Raw genomic sequence first — 21,868 nt, forward strand, 5'->3', positions numbered from 1 at the left:
TGATGAGGCTACTTCAGTTACGGCATGGCCCACCTCAGTCAGGATGGGTCTTAATTCTATTACCGGAATCCCTTAGAAGAAGGCAGGGCCACCCCTTCATGGAAACATTCCGAGGTCACACCCTAACCAAAGGTGTCACTCACAGTTGGGTGGGTCACATCTCCATGGAAACAACCTAATCCCAATATCCCACAAGATTGGATTAAAAGATCATGGCTTTTTCTAGGGGACATAATATATCCAAACTGGCACACCCTCCCCTCTTACTATTGTTGTATTACATATTATATCTACATAAACTGAAAACCCCATTAGATAATATTACAATTTTGGCTTTCAACTATCAAACATATTTTAAAGAACTAGAGAGGAAAAAACTGTTACATTTTACCAGATATTACCATTTCTGTTGTTCTTCCTTCATTTCTGATATTCCAAGTTTCCTTCTTGTGTCATTTCCCTTCTGTCTGGTGAACTTTCTTTAGCCATTCTTTCAGAGCACCACATCTGCTGGCAATGGACTCTCTCAGTTTTTCTCATCTGAGAACATCTTTATTTCACCCTTTTCCTGAAGGATGTTTTTGCTGGATATAGACTTCTGGATTGACAGTTATTTTCTTTCAGCACTTTGAAAACGTGCTGCTTCCCTTCTTGTCTCCATGTGTGTGTATCTGTTTCTTTTTTTTTTTAAATGTGAATCTACATTTCACATTTGAAATCAAATGTGATTTATTTGAATCATCGTTCCTCTGCTGGTAATGAGTTTGCTTTGCATGGAATCACCCAACACTCTCCCATTATTATTGGGCAAGTGCTGGATTTTTAAATCTTCACATACCTTAAACCTCACATGGAGCCTAAAAACCCCAAATGCACTACTTCAGTCAGGCCCTCTGCACCTTGGTCTGAATGGCCAGGACTTCTGGTTTATCTAGTAAACTACCTTTTGGAAAGAAAGGAGTAAACTTAGGCCCTCTTTCCTGCCTACTGACACAGTTTCAAAACCACATCTCCACCCATGGGCCTAGACTCCTTTCCTCAGTGTCATTATTTCTCTCCCCTTCTCTCTCCTCTCTCCTCTCCCCTCACTCCTCTCTCTGCATCTCTCTCCCTCCACCCTCCCCTCCCTTTCCTGTCACTGAGTGATATTTGATGGCTGCAGTTGATGGCCGGAATCACTGGAGAAGAGAAGCCTGCGTACCTCTTCTCTATAGTTCTGAACAATTGGGCAGGTTAACAGTTTGCCCTAGGCCTTGCACTCTGTCTTGACTTTATAGATAAGATATCTAAGCTCCCCTGGGCTGATAGAAAACAACAACCTGTTCTGATAAGCAACAGTGACAACCTGTTCTAGCTGTTTTGGGGTGAACTGAGACCAGCATGGGGGCCCTTTACAAATGTGGGAGGGCCTGTCTGAGCCCGAGGGCTCCTGGTGGTGACAGTGGGAAACAAGCAGAAAAACAGGCTGTGAGATCATGTAAGCCAGTTAAGGAGAATGTTTCATCTCATTGCTTCTGTGGCTTTCCCAGGGATACAGAACGACTAGCTTTTCCTCCCCATGTCATGTGTCGTCGCCTGGGCACAGGGTAGAGTTTGAAGGACTGAGAAGAGCCACCGGTGGCTGCCTTCAGGATGGTCACTCATGGCTCAGCCCCAGGTCAGGCCCCTGCCACTCATCCTTTTAAAGAAACATAGAAGAGATTGAGGATTGAAGATGGCGTCATAGAAAGGAGTGGAAGCTAAGTAGTCCCCCTGGAACAACTAAAAAAAACAGAAACAACTAGTAAATAATCCAGAACAACTGTAGGGGGACAAAAGTGACCATCCACTCATCATACACCAACCTGAATTGGGAGGATTGCCCGAGATCACAGCATAAAATCTGTAAGTAAAAACTGCGGATCCAAATAGGGAGACCCCTCTCCCCACAGCCTGAGTTACAAAGCCTCGTGGTGCCAGAGAGAAGCTTTCTCCCATTAAGCAAATATAGCTCAGCTGAGCTCCAACTGGGGTTTTAATTAGCAAGTGTGAACTGCTCACTACGAGGTACGAATCCCCAACAAGCAGACAGAGGCTTTGGGTGACGACTGACCTTGGAGAGCCGGAGGGTCACCTCAGACTAGCTCTGTTCCTTTTTCGACTCAGTGGAGAAAGCCTCAGCCATTTTCAGTTCCTAATTCTGTGACCCAGACAAGGGTATAACACAGGCAGAGAGACCACTGAAATGCTAATGACCTCCCCCTAGGGTGTCTATCTTCTCCAAGAGGAAAGGGGTGGGGCCCAGCTCTACTACCCACCTTCCATTCAGAACTTACACCAGTTAAGAATTATAGGCTAATCTTTGCATCAGGCTGGGAGTGCCTCTGCACGGCCCAGCGGCCTGGGGCTTCCCTTGAGGGATGACGCATACTAGCGACATAGCACAGCCTTCCCTCAGCAGAGGTCCTGGAAGATCACAGCTGAGAAGAGGGGCCCGCTCGGAAAACCCAGGGACGCTACGTCAATGCCGGTGGTTTGTGGGTCAGCAACAGAGAAAATCTGGGGCAAAACTGAAATGAAGGCTTAGACTCTTGCAACAGCCTTGAATCTCCGGGAACACCTGGGAGGTTTGAATATTAAAGCTGCTCTCCCTCCCTGACCACGCAGACACACGCCCCACATTCAGGGCAGACAGCACCAACAAACAAACCCAAACTGAGTTCACTGACTGAACCCCACAAAAATCATTTTCCCACACACCACAGAGATAGAGTTGAGGAGAACTGACTTGAGGGGAATAGGTGACTCGCAGACACCATCTGCTGGTTAGTTAGAGAAAGTATACACCACCAACTTGTATTTCTGAAAAATTAGATTGGTATTTTTTTACAACTTGAAAGAACCCTATCAAGCAAAGCAAATGCCAAGAGGCCAAAAACAACCAAAAATCTTAATGCATATGATAAAACCAGGTGATATGGAGAACCCAATCCCAAACACCCAAATCAAAATATCAGAAGAGACACAGTACTTGGCACAATTAATCAAACAATTACAATTGAGGAATGAAAACATGGCACAGGATATAGAAGACATGAAGAAGACCATGGAGCAGGATAAAAGGGACATAAAGAAGACCCTAGAAGAGCATAAAGAAGAAATTGCAAGATTAAATAAAAAAATAGAAGATCTTATGGAAATAAAAGAAACTGTTGGCCAAATTAAAAAGACTCTGGATATTCATAATACAAGATTAGAGGAAGTTGAACAATGACTCAGTGCCCTAGAGGACCACAGAACAGAAAATGAAAGAACAAAAGAAAGAATGGAGAAAAAAATTGAAAAAATCAAAAAGGATCTCAGGGATACGATAGATAAAATAAAACGTCCAAATGTAAGACTCACTGGTGTCCCAGAAGGGGAAGAGAAGGGTAAAGGTCTAGAAAGAGTATTCAAAGAAATTGCTGAGGAAAACTTCCCAAACCTTCTACACAATATAAATACACAAAGCATAAATGCCCAGCAAACTCCAAATAGAATAAATCCAAATAAACCCACTCCAAGACATATTCTGATCAGACTGTCAAATACTGAAGAGAAGGAGCAAGTTCTGAAAGCAGCAAGAGAAAAGCAATTCACCACATACAAAGGAAACAACATAAGACTAAGTTGTGACTACTCAGCGGCCACCATGGAGGCGAGAAGGCAGTGGCATGACATATTTAAAATTCTGAGAGAGAAAAATTTCCAACCAAGAATACTTAATCCAGCAAAACTCTCCTTCAAATTTGAGGGAGAGCTTAAATTTTTCACAAACAAATGCTGAGAGAGTTTACTAATAAAAGACCTGCCCTACTTCAGATTCTAAAGGGAGTCCTACCGACAGAGGAACAAAGAAAGGAGAAAGAGATATAGAGAATTTTAACAGACATATATAGATCTTTACATCCCAAATCACCAGGACACTCATTTTTCTCTAGCGATCACGGATCTTTCTCCAGAATGGACCCTATGCTGGGACATAAAATAAGCCTCAATAAACTAAAAACAACAACCAAAAAAAAAGAAAAGAAAAAACAAAAAAACAATTGAACACATTCAAAGCACAATCTCTGACCACAATGGAATATAAATAGAAGTCAATGATTTTTGCATTGTAACTCCACTATTTACTTCCTACATGATATAAAATACACAAACTCTAATGACAAATCAATGGTTTTGAACTCAATGTAAAATATGTAATTTTAGACAACTATATAAAGGTGGGGGAATGGAGGAGTATAGGTACATAGTTTATGTGTCCTATTGAAATTAAGTTGGTATCAAAGAAAAACAAGATTGTTATGGATTTAAAAGTTTAATTTTAAGCCCCACAGTAAACACAAAGGAATTATCAGAGAATATGACCATAGAGATGAAAAGTAGAGTATGTGTTAAGAGAAATGGGGGAAGGGGCAATGGGGAGTTAGGAAATGAGTGTAGGGTTGCTGTTGGAGGTGAAAGGAAATTTCTAGTAATGGATGGTGGGAAAGAGCATTACAACATTCTAAATGTGATTAATTCCACTAATGAAAGGCTAGGAAGGGGGTGGAATGGGAAGATTTAGGCTGTATGTATGTTTCCACAATTGAGGGGAAAAAAAAAAGGCAGTCTAAATAGATGACAATTGAATGCCAAGGATGACCCCGGATGGGATCTGAGGATGGAGGACAGGAGGCTCAAAGGGACAAAGTTGAGACATAAGGAAGAGGAAATATTGAATGTAAGCTTTGTATCATTGTTGAATCTCTTGTACTTCTTAGCTGTGCTTTAATGGAATTGCATAAAAGAATGTTCTTGTTCATGGGAATTGTATATGTGAATTATAGTGTTTGTTCAAGGATGTGTGCAGCTAGCTCTCATATGTTCAGAAGACAGAGCAATAGATGATGGATGATAGATAGGGAGGGAAAGAAATAGCGGTGTGACAACATGTTAAAGTTAGTGGATCAGGGTATCGGGGGAGGGGGGTCAGGGAATGCTAGAATTCTGTGTATGGGGTTTGTGTTGTTTTTGCAACTGTTCCTATAACTTTGAATTTATTTCCAAATAAAATTTTAAAAAAAGAAAAGAAACATAGAAGCACCGGCTCCAGCTTCTGGGTCTGAAGGATGTGCTCGCTCCCCCCATGCATTTGTGAAACATCGAAAAGTGTAGGCTCTGCCCAGGACCACATTTTCCCAAAGCTGGTTGGTGATTATTGTTGCTCATCAAGTGCCCTAACTCGGTGGGGTTGTAGAAAGCTTTCTTCCTTAATTTTGAGAGCAGCTCTGCAGATAAAAGTGCAAATGTCCAACATTCAGTGGTACAAAATGAAGACCCCTAGGTCAGCGGGAATCCTCCTGAGTGTTTATAAGTGGCTGTGAGTGCTCAGCGCCTCCTTGTTGGAAGTGACTCCAAGCCAGGGTTGAAAGCTTAAACTTAAAAGTGTGAAGCTGGTGAATTCTTGGAGTGTTTGTCACTCAGAGCCAACAACCAGAAGCAGGTCCCGAGGAATCTCATGACCTTCAATAATAACAGCAGCTACCTCTCAATGACTGTCCCTTCCAGGCCAAGCCTTTTGCATACTCAGCTCGTTCCTAGTCAAGCCAGGTCCATTTCACGGCGGAGGAAAGCTGAGCCTAAAGAATTCTGCCAAGACCACTTCACTAGCTACTGTCAAAGCTGAGTCAAACCCTTGTGTTTCTGACTCCAAGATTTCTCTGTCTCCTTATTTGGTCTTCTCCATGATTCCTTTTATCTTTTTCATTCCATTCCTCTTTTTCTTAGAGAGATGCTTTTCTGGATGTCCTGGGAGGCCCCTGGAGATTAGGATCCCCTTTGGGCACCTTTGCCCCGGCCCCACCTCCTTTCTGCGTGCAGGTGACGCAGCCGAGCCTGCAGGTCGCCTGTCCACAGAGTCTGGGTCTCACTCACCTTCGCCCTCCAGGACCGAGCCCAGGCTGGATCCCGCGGGTTCTCAGTGTGGTCAGAGGCTCAGCCTCCTCCATGGCTCCCACGGTTCCTGCTGACCCTCCCTCCCGCCTCTCAGCAGCCTGGCCTTCCCCACCTCCCCAGGCTCCTCCAGGGCACCCCACTCGCTCTGGCCGCCAGCTCCTTGGATGTTCTCTCCTTGGCGCAGGGAGCCTCCAGGCCACCCTCCGCCTGAGTCTGTGCCCTCGAGCTCCCTGTGCCCCATGTAGCCCTGGTCACATCACACCCGGTTTCTCCGTAGTTCCCACTATTCACCCTGGCCCTGAGGGGATTAGCCACCTGGAGAGTGCCCCGGCCAGCCCTGAGCACAGACCCACGTGTGCAAAGGTGAATGAGAGGTGGTTCTGGCCCTCAGGGAGCTGCCAGTCGACTGGACTAAAGTTGGCTGATTCTTTGGTCTTTTGTTGCCAAGACAGAAAGTGCGATGGGGACTGAAAGATGCCCTCCGGCTTCTGCAGAGGCTGACGGCAGTGGACAGAGGAGAGAGGATGGGGGCAGGATGGTGAAAGCAGACAGACTTTCAGCAACGTTGGCCTTGGAGGGGAGGGGGAGTTTGGTGGGAGCTAGAGGGAGATAAAGTAAAAGCAGACATTTATTAAAAGCTCCATTGCTTTTGTTGCTCATTTTTAAAAATAGGGGGACTTGATCATGCTTAAATGGCAGCAGAAAAAGATATTGCAGACAGGCCTGGTGTATCGGGGAGAAGGAATAGATGATGGAGTGAGGCTGCTGCCCTAGTTCCCGGTGGCTGCTGTAACAAAGTACCACAAATCTGGTGGCTTAAGACAGAAATTTATCCTCCCACAATTCTGAAAGCTACAAGTCTGAAATCAAGGTGGGAGGGCCATGCTATTCCCAAAGGCTCCAGGCAGAGCCCTTCCTTGCCTTCATCAGCCTCTGGGAGCCCCACCATGCCTTGGCTTGTGGCCACATCACTCCAACTGCTGAGTCTGTGGCCACCTGGCTGCTCCTGGTCTGGGAGTGAAATCTCCCCCTGCCTGTATTGTATAAGGACACTTGTGATGGCATTTAGGACCCACCCTGATAATTCAGGGCCGTCTCCTCTCAAAATCCTTAAATCACATCTACAAAGACCCTTTATCCAAATATGGTACCATTTACAGGTTCCAGGGATTTAGGACTCTGCACCTTGGGTGGCCGTTATTCACCCACCGCAGTCACGGAAGAATGAGGAGGGAGGGGTGGGAGCCAAAGTGTGATGGACACATGAGGCTGGAGAGTAGGAGTGACCCTCTACCATGATCAGAGGAGGAGGAAGGGGCAAGGATGGGTGGGGGTGCAATCAGTCTACACACTAGGGAGAGGGGGGGAAAGGAGGACGTTGGCTGGGAATGGGTCCTCGGAAGACTGAAGACAATTTAAAATAACTCCCTGGAGAATTGAGAAGTGATGGGGGACATGGGGAAGTGCCAGGCCATGTGGAGGCACCAGACACAGGACAGTGCTGAGTTTTTTTTGTTTTTTGTTTTTTAATTAAATTCAGTTTTATTGAAATATATTCACATACCATACAGTCATCCATGGTGTACAATCAACTGTTCACAGTACCATCATACAGCTGTGCATTCATCACCCCAATCTATTTTTGAACATTTTCCTTATACCAGAAATAATCAGAATAAGAATAAAAAATGAAAATAAAAAAGAACACCCAAATCATCTCCCCCCATCCCACCCTATTTTTCATTTAGTTTTTGTCCCCATTTTTCTACTCATCCATCCATACACTGGATAAAGGGAGTGTGATCCACAAGGTTTTCACAATCATACTGTCACCCCTTGTAATCTATATTGTTATACAGTCATCTACAGGAGTCCAGACTACTGGGTTGGAGTTTGATAGTTTCAGGTATTTACTTCTAGCTATTCCAATACATTGAAACCTAAGAGGTGTTATCTATATAGTACATAAGAATGTCCACCAGAGTGACCTCTCGACTCCATTTGAACTCTCTCAGCCACTGAAACTTTATTTTGTTTCATTTTGCATCCCCCTTTTGGTCAAGAAGATAGTCTCAATCTCACGATGCCGGGTCCAGATTCATCCCCGGGAGTCATATCCTGCCTTGCCAGGGAGATTTACACCCTGGGAGTCAGGTCCATGCAGGGGGGATGGCAGTGAGAACACCTGCCAGGTGGCTTAGTTAGAGAGAGAGGGCCACATCTGAGCAACAAAGAGGTACTCAGGGGGAGACTCAGGCACAATTATGTGCAAGTTTAGCCTCTCCTTTGCAGTAATGAGCTTCATAAGGGCAAGTCCCATGATCGAGGGCTCAGCATATCAAACCGCCAGCCCCAATGTTTGTGATGATGTCACAGTGCTGAGTTTTAGGCAGCCTGGATGTGTGCACACATGCGTGTGTGTGCATGTGTGCGTGTGTGAAGAGCATAACGCAGAGAGCTGCCTTTACCCAGGTTGGAGTGTGCAGGGCGGGTTTGCAAGGAGGATGTGGGTGCGGGCGACTGAGAGGGCTGTGTGAGGGTGGTCCCGGAGGCAGAGGGGAGGGTCCCTGATGGCTGAAGGGGCCGACCATCTCAGTGTTGTGCAAGAGCAGATAGGGTGACCTTCTCTGGAATAAAGGAGTTTGAGGTTTCCAAATCGCAGTAGTTCAGGGGATGGTCCAGGGTCCTAGGGATTTTCGTGGATGGCTCAGTGGAGAGAAGGCTGAAGGAAGTCAGAGACCGGCATGCCAGATGGGCCAGCTGAGTGGTCGGTGAAACCTTCCAGGATGCCATGGGACTTGGGGGAAGAGGATGGATGGGGCCAAGTCCGGTGTCCGTGGGTGCAGAGATGCTGGCACGTGTTGAGGTGAAGGCGTGATCCTCGCGGTGGCAGTGAGTGAGGGTGGAGGAAAAAGATCTCGGAAGTGCTGTTGTAAAGCAAAGGTGGAGAAGGGAGTTGAAAGCTAGGAAAACATGGAAAGGCCAGGAAAGAGCTGGGGATCTGTTTGAAAGATCCAGGATGCAGGAGACATGGTTTACCACGGGTAGTTCCGGAGGGCACAGTGGGCAGGGAACTTGGGTCAGCGAGCCGAAGCCCAGGGCAGGGATGGGGACGTCCTAAGGGAGAGAGATAAGGCTGAGAGGAACCCACGGGTCTCAGGCTGCCAACGTCAGTCTGGTTTCTCCGATGCAGACAAATGCCAAGGCCCCAGATGGTCTGGGGAGTTAGCACACGTGGGTCAGCTTCTGCTACATGTTGGTTGACATTTTATTCTATGTTCGAAAGACGTAGCTCAAGTTTAACATGAGCCCATGAGAGGCAATTTCAGAACAAAGGAAGAAATGGCTTTTTCATCAGTTAGGGCCTGTTTTATGGTTTTGTTGTGAAGGATGGACATTTCTTAGCATAAGTGCAGACCCTTGCCCAGGCAGCCCATTGGGTTTTCTGGAATCTGATGAAAACCCAGCAATCAGGGTCAGAAGAAACTCAAGCTGAGGGGCTGGGCATGGACGTGTGGGAAAGTCCCTCACACCTGGATGTGCTGGTTCCAGCGAACCCTCCAGGAGCAGAGGGAAGGCTCCAGGCCCTTCTGGGAGAGTCAGCAGCTGCAAACGGGGAGGACTCCACACCCTGAATGAGCATGGGGGTCTTGTTTTGATTCACATAATTCAGGACCTGCTTTCCCACAGAAATAAATACAAAGTACTTCTTCTTTGACTTTAACCTCTTTTATTTTTTTAAACTTCTTGTAGTAAGATGTGTACAACTCAGTTTCCCATTTTAATAACTTTTAAGTGTGCAATTTAGTGGTATTAATTCCATTCACAGCTACCAACACCAACCTCCATTACCACAAATTTTTCGTCACCTCAAACAGAAACTCTGTTACAAAATGTCAACCAACATGTAGCAGAAGCTGACCCACGTGCTAACTCCCCAGACCATCTGGGGCCTCGGCATTTGTCTGCATTGGAGAAACCAGACTGACGTTGGCAGCCTGAGACCCGCGGTTTCCTCTCAGCCTATAATCTACTTTCTGTCTCTATGAATTTACTTATTCTAGGTGTTTCATATAAGTGAGACTGTTCAATATTTGTTGTTTTATGCTTGGCTTATTTCACTCAACCTGATGTCTTTGAGTTTTACCAACATTGTAGCATGTATGAGAACTTCATTCCTGTTTATGGCTGAATAATATTCCCTCATATGTACAGACCACGTGTTGTGTATCCATTCATGTTGATGGGCACTTGGGTTGCTGCCACCTTCTGGCTGTTGTGAATAATGCTGCTAACTGCACTAACAGTTCTGCAATTAATTGTTTGAGTCCCTGTTTACAATTCTTTGGTGTATATACGTAGAAGTGGAATTACTGGAGCATATGGGAATTTTATGTTCAACTTTCTGAGCAACCACCAAACTGATTTCCACAGAGGCTGCATCATAGGAGAGTGAATTCTTAAAATGCATTAGTCTGGGAGGATGTCGACTGGCTAAAGAGTTCAAAGAACGCTGTGCTCAGTGCGCTGCTGTCTCTTAGGGTCTCACTGATGAAGGCAAATATTATTGCACTTCTTGCCACAATGTTACAGAAAGATCTAAGGAAGTTATAAACACTGAGGCTATTCCTAATACCAAGATACAGCCATCAACCGGGAACTTAAAAAAAAAAAACTTGAGAGAGGCTGGGATTGGTATGTGTATGAAGGTTCCAGTACATACTTTATCAACAAGCAGAAGCCTTAAAGACCCTTGGGGTAGGCCCAGAATTAAAGAATGAAGGTTTGCATAATTTTTGGAAGCGCTACCTACAGAAGAGCAAGCAGGCATATTGTGAAAACCCAATTTATACCACTAAAAGGAAAACTGTGGTTTTAGAAAATAACCCAAGTCATTCAGACTGGGATGGTGAACCTGAGCTGCTAAGTGACCTCAGCTTTCCTTGTTTGGTTGAAAGTGGAGCAAAGTCACAGTCTGATGTCAACACTCAAAAATCTTTCCCCACCATCAAAGCATCACAATCAGAAACTGCCTCCATCTGTTCTGGATTTCTTGATACTCACAATGAAAGGAAAAGGGAATTGTGAAGATGTCTGTGCCAAGGACTCTAGCTGTCTGCTATCTTTATTACTTTGGCAGAGAGAGACAATTACTCTTTCAGATCTTTTGAGGTTTGTTGAAGAGGACCATATACCTTATATAAATGCTTTTCAGCATTTTCCAGTAGAGATGAAATTGTATGGGCATGACAAAGGAATCTTTGCCATTGAGTCTTGGCCTGACTGTGAGGGTATCTATAAAAAAAAGTATTGAAGTTGCCACATTTTTAGATTTGTCTTGTTTTCCAGACATAACTGAAGAGTGTTATTTCCATCCAAACACCTTATGTATAAAATACTTGATGTAAGTCAATTTACCTGATGAAATGCACAATTTTACCTGCCAAGTGGTAAAAATGTCTGGAATAGGAGAAGTGGATTTTCTGACATTTGATCCTATTGCTAAAATGGCAAAAACTGTTAAATATGATGTATAAGCTATAGCTGTCATCGTAGTAGTATTGAAATGGCTCTTTTTATTGGATGACAATTTAGAATGGTCTTTGCCAAATCTTGTCAAAAAATATAATGAAAAGAACAAAGAAAATAAGCCATGGTTTGTTTTCAGAAAGTGGTACCAAGTTATGAAGAAAACTGTTTATGAGCAAAAACAAAAATGGGAGCAAGCCAGGGCCAAGTACCTTTGGAAAAGTGAAAAGCCGCTCTACCACTCATCCATCGACAAATCAGCAGTATGTAAAAGAAGAGAAATGGTAGTGAATCTGCAAAAACAATTTGGCACACTAGTGGATTCAACACCAGTTGTTGAAAAAAAAGGCCCTTAAAGTTTCCAGTTCAACCTGACTGAAGAAGACACTGATAGAACTTGTTTCCATGGACACAGCCTTCAGGGAATCCTGAAAAAGAAAGGCCAATCACGGGCAACCAAGAATTCACTGCATTGGCTCAGTACACAGAAATTCTGTAAAAGCCATTGTCAACATGTGACAACCTATGAAGAGTCAAATTTTTCTCTGAGTTATCAGTTAGTACTAAATCTTTTCCCCTTCCTGCTAAGAATAAAGACCTTCTCGCTCAAGAAGTAGTGAGCTTAATTGAAAAGAGACTTTTTGAAACAAAATATAGTAAAATGAAAAATAAAACTTCAAGTCCAAGAAAGTGAGAAGACATTGAGAAAAATGATATAGAAACTTTCTCAGGAAAATATTTTAATAGTGACAATAATGTCAAATTATGATATGGCATTCCAGAGAATTGTGGAAAATAGAATTTTATCATGTATGTGTATGATACAGATATTTGATAGCTACATGTACTTATAGAGATGTATATTAGAAAAAGGTGAACTTTGAATTTATTTTTTTAAATTTTGAATGTTCTTTGAATAAATCAACAATAAAATATATATTAAAAAATGCGTTAGTCTAACCATTATGGTACGTTTTTACTTTAAAGTTGCTTTACATTTTGTCAGCAGTGGCACTAGTATTTTCTAGAACCTTCTCTCCAAAATTAGCACAGTATATCTGGATGGAGTATGGTCTTCTTCGCTACAGTATGTTTTGTCACATCAAACTTCTATTCCCAAGTTAAAGCTTTTTAGTCAAGTTTTTTGGCACTTGTACTTCGTAAGTACTTGGATGACATTTTTATAGGCACCCAAAATACTTTAAATTATAATGTCAGTGAGTGATAAAATACAGCACACCAGCCATCAAAATCACGCACAGGCTGTCTGATGTCAGAACAGCACGGCTCGTGGGGTACCGAACCCACAGCTTCCAGTGGAAATGGTGCCTCATGGATAAACAGCAAAACACAGCTTATAATTCCCTTGTACCAAAGAGCTTTGGTAATGGTTCGAGCCTTGCTGAATTCTTACAACTTGGAAACATTTAAATTATTTCAAAATTTGTAAGCAAAAAAAGAGTTGGTTAATATTTTCCAATTTTGGCACCATTTCAAATTTGCATAATTCAAAGCAGGATAAAAGATATGCATTCATTCAACAAACCCTATGGGCACACAGTATGTGGGCCACACTCTTTCCCTAGGTGCTGGAGATTCAACAGTGAACAAAGCAAAGCCTCACCCACAAGGACTTTACAGTCTATTGGGGAGAGACAGACATAGATCTATGTGTTTATTAGATCCAGGATATGATGCAGATAGAGGCAAGGTCTGTGGACAGAATAAAGCAGAGTAAGGGATAAGGAAAGGTGGCAGGTGGAGAAGAGGTGTCTTTTCAGGTGGGGTGCTCAGAGGGAGCTGGGCAGTTATCTGGGGTGGGGGCAGCACTCTAGGCGGAGGGCTTAGCAAGCCCAAAAGGCCCCGGACAAGAAGCATCCCTGGTGACTACTTAGCTCACAAAGGATTTGCTCTGGTGTTGACACGGAAGGTGGGTTAACCCACTAGTAACCCAGCACCCCCACCTACTAACTGTGTGCCTTTCTGCAAGTTATTAACCTTCCCGCGTCTATGTTTGTTCATCTGTGGAATCGGGATGAGAGTAACTCTGGGCTCCAAGGGGGTGGTGAGTGTACAGTGTGATGACCACAGTCTGGGCTCAAACAAAGTGGCTGCACCGATTGATCTTCTCACCATCATCACCAGAGCTAGCAAGCCCTTTGAAAGCCACTCTGTGTGAACTGTTGCCAATGCGTGGACTTGGGCAGGGGCTCATCTTGGCTGGGAGACTAAGATGTAAATGAACTTGTGGAAATCCAACCAAACCAGATCTCCTCCTCTCAGCTCCAGAGACAGTGCAGAGGGCGAGAGCCCAGGTTAGAACAGCAGAAGGGAGTCAAGAGTGGGGGCACAAGCAGGACCCCCATTTTTAGGGAATCTGTTTGTGACTTTCCCGAGTTGGCGCCTCCCAGCAGGGCCTGTCGCTGACAGGATGGACCCCACAGAAGGGCCACTACCTTTTGGAGGTGGAGGGCACGTGGCGTGGGTGCAGAGCCAGGCCCTTCCTCTGCCTGGGCTCTCCTCTCACAGCTCCTGGAGGCCCAAAGCCTCCAAAACCTTCAGCTGGCCGGAGTTGACAGGAGGCAGAGCCAACAGAGCAAAGCACAGGACTGTGTTGACAAAAGGGACTCGTCCTCATTTCCGCAGGGCATCAGCTGTGTCACCATTGCCTGTCACCTTTTGTGCCTCTCGCCTCGGAACACGAGCACCTCAAGGGCAGAAATGGTTGTCGTGCAACTCCAGCGCCTAGCACATAATAGGTGCTCAATTATGAATGAGTGATGAATGAATGAATGAATGAATGGCTTAAGTGTCAGGGAAGAAAAGGTAATTCACAATAATTAGCCTTGATATAACCATGCCTTTATTTTGTTCTTTATAGCTACAGAACACTTTCACTTTAATCCTCATATTTGACCTTCACCCCAGACCATGTGGTAGGACTTACTGCTCTCCTTGTAGATAAAGAAACTGAGACTCAGAGAAAATGTTAATAAGTTGACCAAGATAATCAGACCTTCTGATGATGAGTGATTGCCACAGAGCAAAGAACAGCTTTACAAAAATAGATGCATCATCCACACACCCACTCATTTATCTCATAAGTACAGTAGCTCATCATTATTCATGGATTCCGTGTTGCAAATTCACCCACTTCCTTAAATTTATGCGTGACTTCAAATCCAAACTTGTGCTGCCTTCATGGTCATTTCACATATACGTGTGGAGTGACAAAAAATTAGACTCGCCTGATGCGCACGTTCCCAGCTGGGGTCGAGCAAGGCGACGCTCTGCTTTCTGGTTTCAGCTGGCAGACTCTAACAAGTGTCCTTCGCGTGGTATATTTAGCGCCACGGTTTCCACATTTTTGCACTCTTGGTGAGTTTGCTGTTTAAAGCGGCCCTCAAAGTAATGCTGAAGTGCTGTCCAGCGGTCCTTCGTACAAGAAGGCTGCAATGTGTGTTAGGTAAGCTCTGTTGAGGCAGGAGTTACAGCGCTGTTGGCCTGAGTCCAATGATAATGAATCAAAAAAATATGTTAAATAAGGGGCTTTTAAACAGAAACACACATAAAACGAAGCGTTGTAATTATCAGTGAAACCTGTGCTCAGAAGCTCGCAGGAGCCTAATTCTGTATTTCTCCCGGGAGCAAAGGTTCAGTATTGGCTAATTCAGCATTCATGGCAACTTCATAGAACATGGGGAAGATCGAGAATCAACTATACTTCCTCTGAACGTATTTTGGTGGCAGCCTAAATGAACAGAATGAGCTCTTGTTTTGGAGTCACGACGGCTGTGTTCGAACCCGGGTTCTGTCAATTCCCAGATGGGCTATTGGGTGAGTGACCGAAGGCGTCTTCGCTGGCAGGCAACTACCTCAGTCTTGCACGGGCAATGCCACAGGAAGGAGGATGCAGTTGCCGACACCTTACCCAGGGAGCTGCTGGTCTAGGGAGAGAGAAAAACACAAAAGTAAATTATTGTAGCAAGCATGGCAAGCGCTGAACTCCACTGGGTAGGAGTGCCAGGGAAGTTTCTAGGGGAATCTGAAGCCAAGTGTCATCAGGCAAAACCCAGAAAAGGGAAAGACTGTTCCTGGTAGAGGAACACATGTTTTGGATGCATGGTGGTGTAAATAACATTTCAGCATTTTTATCTACGCTTTTCTAAAATCAATTTCAAATTTCCTAGATGTATTCAGTCAAGTACATTTCATCTCGTGCTGTCACACACGCTCTGTGAATCCTTTCGGGCTGTCAGAGAGGCTGTAGGGAAAGCCCAGGGGCTTCCTGCCCAGGACATCTTCACTGGTCCTTGCCATCAGCTTCTCTCCACACTGGCCCTCTCAGCGCTGTCACCGCCTGCTTCCTGCCACTGACTGTTGCTTTCTTAGCTTCTGCTCTTTGACCCCATCTGCCCGGCATCACTTCTCCCCAACACACTTTCATTATTTCTCTATACTTTTCTCCCCAGCCTCCCTGCCCCTGCCCTGCCCCACCACTACCATACACTTTTTGATTTTTGTGCCAGAAAAGCTTTGACAGCCATGGCCAGGCAATAGCAGCATGTCTTTCTCCTGGCTGACAAGCTGGCAGATCTCCTCCACCTCTCAGGTCTCCTGCTCTGCGCAGGTGGTCTCACAGCTGCTCACCTCTGGAAGTTTCTTGGTGCTTTCAGGTCTGTGGGTGTCTGCAAGATACTGGGCATGTGAGTGTCAGAAAAGGGGGTAGTGGTGGTACCCAGAAAATTTGGTGGGACGAGTGGAAGGCAGCGTGATACAAGGCTGTGCTTGGAAAGCCTTGGTGGGGAGGAGACTCTTGAGCAGGTATCTGGAAGGAAGGATGGGCCTGTTGGCTCTGGGACATGGAGGGGTTTGGTGGGGGAGGGAAGAGATTTTCTTGGATTTAGGAAAATGGGCCCTTTTCTGGGGTGGTCCATGGACTGCTGACCTCCATGACCCCAGCCTCCTCGGTCTCCCCAATGAAGCCCGCTCTGCTTGCTCTCCACAGCAGGGTCTGCAAGCTTTTCCCAAGATGGGCCAGAAAGCAAATCTTTTAGGCTCTGCAGGCCATGCAGTCTCTGTCACAACTGTTCAGCTCTGCTGTTGTAGTGCAAAAGCAGCTGCAGGCAACATGTGAATGAACAGCCACGCTAAAGTTTTGACAAAACTTCACTTACAAAAACAAACCGCAGACTTGACCCCAGAGTTTGCCGACTCCTGCTCTGTGCATTAGGCACGTTCGCTGCCCCTCCTTGTCACCCCCATCTCCTTGCTGCCATGGCCATCATCAGGGCTCTGAAGACCCGTTCACCCGAGCTGCATCTTTTCTCCAGCTCAAGTGGGCAGAGTCTAGAACTGGCCTAATTAGATTTACCACTTGGAAGTAGCTTAGCAGAGGAGCTGATGTGGAAAGTGAGTCAGCAGGGGGTGGCCCCTAATGGAAAGCATGGTCTCCGCTCAGCAGGAGCTGTCCTGGGAGCTGGGAAGTGGTGGGAGGAGAGCATTACCCGTGCAGTGCCTGTCCGAGGGCCCTTTAGCCTTGAATGACAAAGGTGTGTGGGTGCAGCCCTCCCTTCTGGGTGAGCAGCTTCTGTAAGTGCCTGCAGCACAGACAAGCCCGCGTTTCCTCATTTCGGTATGCTTTCCCAGGGGGTGGGTTTCTATCTGGACCCTCTTAGATTTTGTTTTGACTTCCTGACATTATTGAGTTATTTACTTTAGGCCTGAAATTGAGTATGACTTTGGAAGAATTCTTCACCTGATATGAAAGAACGTGATCTGGATACTGCTGATGAAGTGTATTGGGTGGAACAGGGTTCCCCCAAATTCATCTCCACCAAGACCCCGTGAAGGGACCTTATTTGGAAATAGGCTGTTTGCAGATGTAATCAAGTTCGGTGAGGTCATACTGGATTAGGGTGGTTCCTAAATCCAGTGACTGCTGTCCCTATAAAAAGAGGGAAATTTGGACACAGAAACATGCAACATAGGGTGAGAAGGCCCTGGGGGGTGGAGCCAGAGAGTGGGGTGATGCAGCTACAAGCCAAGGAACCCTGAGGATGGCCGGGAGCCAGCAGGAGCTGGAAAGGTGGGGAAGGATCCACCCCGGGAGACTTAGAGGGAGCAGAGCCCTGCAGACACCTTGATTTCAGACTCCCGGCCCCCAGAGCTGTGAGAGAACACGTTTCTGTTGTTTTAAGCTGCCCGGTGTGTGGTAAAGTATTATAGCCCCAGGAAACTAATACCTGCAGTTCTAAATATCTTTTATTTGTATTCCATTGATGTTCAGGAGTATTTTTCAAGCTACTCTTTTCTTTTTACTATCTTTTTTTAAATCAATTTTATTGAGGTATATTCACATACCATACAATCATCCACAGTGCATAATCAGTTGTTCACAGTCTCATCATATATTTTTGCATTCATCACCATAATCAATTTTTTGAACATTTTCATTACTCCAAGAAATAAAAATGAAAAGAGGAATAAAAATAAAAATAAAAGCATGAAAGAACACCCAAAACATCTCATACTCCTCCCCCCACCCCCCATTATTCACTTACTTTTTGTCCTCATTTTTCTACTCATCTGTCCATACACTGGATAAAGGGAGTGGGAGACACAAGGTTTTCACAACCACATGGTACACAGTGTAAGCTGTGTGATAGTTAAACAATCACACTTGATAGTTACACAGTCATCTTCAAGAATCAAGGATACTGGGTTGCAGTTCAACAGTTTCAGGTATTTTCTTCTAGCTATTCTAGTACGCTAAAAACTAAAAAGGGGTATCTATAAAATGCACAAGAACAACTTCCAGAATGACCTCTCGACTCCATTTGAAATCCCTCAGCCACTGAAACTTTATTTTGTTGCATTTCTCTTCCTCTTTTCGGTCAAGAATGCTTTCTCAGTCCCACGATGCCGGGTCCAGGCTTATCCCTGGGAGTCGTGTCCCAACCTGCCAGGGAGATTTACACCCCTGGGAGCCAGGTCCCATGTAGGTGAGAGGGCAGTGAGTTTATCTGCTGAGTGGGCTTAGAAAGAGAGAGGCCACATCTGAGCAACAAAGAGGTTCTCTGGAGGAGACTCTCAAGCACAATTATAAGTAGTCTTAGCCTCTCCTTTGCAGTAACAAGCTTAGATTGAGGCCTTGTCCTACTACAATGGGAGTCCCCAATGCTTGCAATAATATCAGGAATCCTCCATGTGGGGAAGTTTAATATTTCCAATGTTTCCCCAGTCCCTCAAGGGGGCTTTGCAAATACTTTTTTTTCTCTGCCCTAATTACTCTGTGATATATTGGGGCTTCATGCTAACCTGTACAAACCAACCAGATTTCACCATCTATTCAAGGTTCCATGTAATTATGTTGTTTGAATAAACTGACCATAGAAGTTAAATTATGTAGCGTGCTGCAGAAAATATGGATTTTCCACCAAATAAATATCAATTCCTTTAGTCTCACATAGAAGTTAAAGTTTTAAGATACTCAAGAAGAAGTTAAAAGTTTTAAGATAGTCAGTATCATCCTTTCTCTTTAATCTGGTTTACCTTAGTCCTAATCAAGTCCATTTTGTTCATATCTCTAATTAAAGTCTGATCTCTTTTTCAGCTTCATTTCCTGTATGGGATAATGCTGACATTCACAGCTGTCAAACTATGGCTCTTAGTCTCAGGTTTCACACAGATACCTGAAGTTACAGGGATCGACCAGGTTATATATAAACAGCACAGCATCTTAGAATTTAGAAATAACAGTTACAACTCATGAATAGACATATCTGCTGTAAGAGCTTACTATCTGGGAACCTTTACCATAAGCCTTCCTCTGATAACTTTATGTTCTCAGATTCAATTCTCAGTTTGCACATTATAGTTAGTCCATATTATTGAGGCATTCTAATGCTTACCTTTTTGATTCTGGCTTATTTCACTCAACATACTGTCCTCTAGGTCCATCTACCTAGTTGCATACCTCACAATGTAATTTCTTCTTGCTGCTGCTCAATATTACATTGAACGTGTACACCACAGTTCACCAGTTTATCGGTTGATGTACTCTTAGGTCACATCTATCCCCTGTGAATTGTGAATACTGCCACCATAAACACCAGTGCACAATGTCCATTCATGTTCTTGCTTTCAGTTCTTCCAAGTATATACCCAATAACGGGGTTGCAGGGCCACACGGCAATCCCATGGTTAGCTTCCTGTGGAACCACCACACTGCCCTCCAAATGGGCTGCACCATTCTACTTCCCAACTGTGCCAGTTTGGATGTATTATATCCCCCAAAATGCCATGTTCTTTGATGCAATCTTGGGGGGGCAGACATATTAGTGTTGATTAGGTTGGAATTCTTTGATTGAGCATTTCAATGGAGATGTGACTCAATCAACCATGGGTGAGAACTTTGATTAGATAGTTTCCATGGTAGTGTTACCCCACCCATTCAGGGTGGGTCGTGATTAAATCACTGGAGTCGTATAAAAGAGGTCACAGACAGAAGGAGCTCAGAGCAGCTGAGAGTGATATTTTGTTCTACAGCCAAGAGAGACATTTTGGAGATGGCCATTGAAAGCAGACTTTTGCTGACACTTTGCTCTGGAGAAGCCAAGAGAGGACAAACTCCCCAAAAGCAACGTTTTGAAGAAAGCACAGGAGTTAAGAGAGTAAATGAAATGCAATCTGGGATCAGCAGATGCCAGCCACGTGCCTTCCCAGCTAACAGAGATTTTTCGGAAGCCATTGGCCTTCCTTCGATGAAGGTATACTTGTGTTGATGCCTTCATTTGGACATTTTCATGCCTTCAGACTGTAACTTTGTAACCAAATAACCCTCCTTTATAAATGCCAATCCATTTCTGGTGTTTTGTGTAATGGCAGCATTAGCAAACTGGAACACCTACCAACAGTGAATAGGTACATCTCTCTCTCCACATTTTCTCCAGCACTTGTATCTCTATGTTTATTTTTTGAACAGTTTTATTCACACATCATACAATCCATTCTAAGTAAACAATGAATGATTCCTGGTATAGTCACATAGTTATGCATTCACCTCCACAGCTATATGAGGACATTTCCATTTCTTCCACAATGAAAGAGGAAAAGGAGAAAAAAAATGAAGAATAAAAATATAAAAGACAGAAAAAAATTAAAATAAAGTAAAAGACAACACCACTACCACCAAGAATCCCATATCGCTCCCTTATAACCCTGTCTTACAAACATTTAGCTTTGGTATATGTCCTTTGTTACAATTAATGGAAGCATCTTACAATGTTACTGTTAACTATAGACTTTAGTTTGCATTGTTTGTATTTTTTTTCCCTTCTACCATCCAATTTTCAACACCTTGCAATGTTAATATTAATTTGTTCTCCCTCTTTTAAAAATATTCTTACATTTGTACATTTAATCACCATCATTGATCACTCTAGGTTTCACTAAGTTATACAATCCCAATCTTTATCCTCTGTCTTCCCTTCTGGTATCATACACGTCCCTAGCCTTCCTCTTTCAACCATACTCTTACTCATCTTTGTTCAGTGTACTTACAATATTGTGCTACCATCACACAGTACCATGTTATCCATTTCTGGATCTATACAATCAATCCTGTTTACCCTTATGTACCCCTTCAGCATCAAATGCCCAATTTCTAACCCCTTTCTATCTCCTGATAACCTGTGTTCTCAACTTTAACTCTCAAATTTTGCTCATCATTGTTAGTTCATATTAGTGAGACCATAGAGTACCCATCCTCTTGTTTCTGGCTAATTTCACTCAATGTAATATCTACTGTCTGCCATTTTGACTTTTGGAATTTTATGTCATATCTTATTTTATTTTATTTTCCCTCTCTCTTTTTACTCTCACTGATAGTCTTCATTTCTACTCTTTTCTCCAAACCTGTCTCCTGTCTTTTCATATCTGCCTGTAGTGTTCCCTTTAGCATTTCCTGTAGAGCAGGTATCTTGTTCACAAACTCTCTCAGTGTCTGTTTATCTGAAAATATTTCAGACTCTCCCTCATTTTTGAAGGACAGTTTTGCCAGATATAGAATTTTTGGTTGGCAGTTTTTCTCTTTCAGTATCTTAAATATATCATACCACTGCCTTCTCACTTCCATGGTTTCTACCGGGAAATCTGCACATACTCTTTATCAAGCTTCCTTTGTATGTGATGGATTGCTTTTCTCTTGCTGTTTTCAGAATTGTCTTTGTTTTTGACATTTGATAGTCTGATTATTAAGTGTCTTGGCATAGGTCTATTTTGATCTATTCACTTCTTGGATCTGTAATTTTATGTCTTTCATAAGAGATTGGAAGTTTTCAGTGATTATTCCCTCCATTATTGTTTCTGCCCCTTTCCC

At 44.0% G+C, this 21,868-nt stretch overlaps 1 pseudogene; it reads left to right on the top strand.

Annotated features, from left to right (window-relative positions):
• Positions 1 to 1,380: 1,380 nt before the first annotated feature.
• Positions 1,381 to 14,236, top strand: LOC119506767 (annotated as a pseudogene).
• Positions 14,237 to 21,868: the final 7,632 nt, after the last annotated feature.

Source organism: Choloepus didactylus, chromosome 12 (assembly GCF_015220235.1).
Source record: "Choloepus didactylus isolate mChoDid1 chromosome 12, mChoDid1.pri, whole genome shotgun sequence".
Classification (NCBI taxonomy): domain Eukaryota; kingdom Metazoa; phylum Chordata; class Mammalia; order Pilosa; family Megalonychidae; genus Choloepus; species Choloepus didactylus.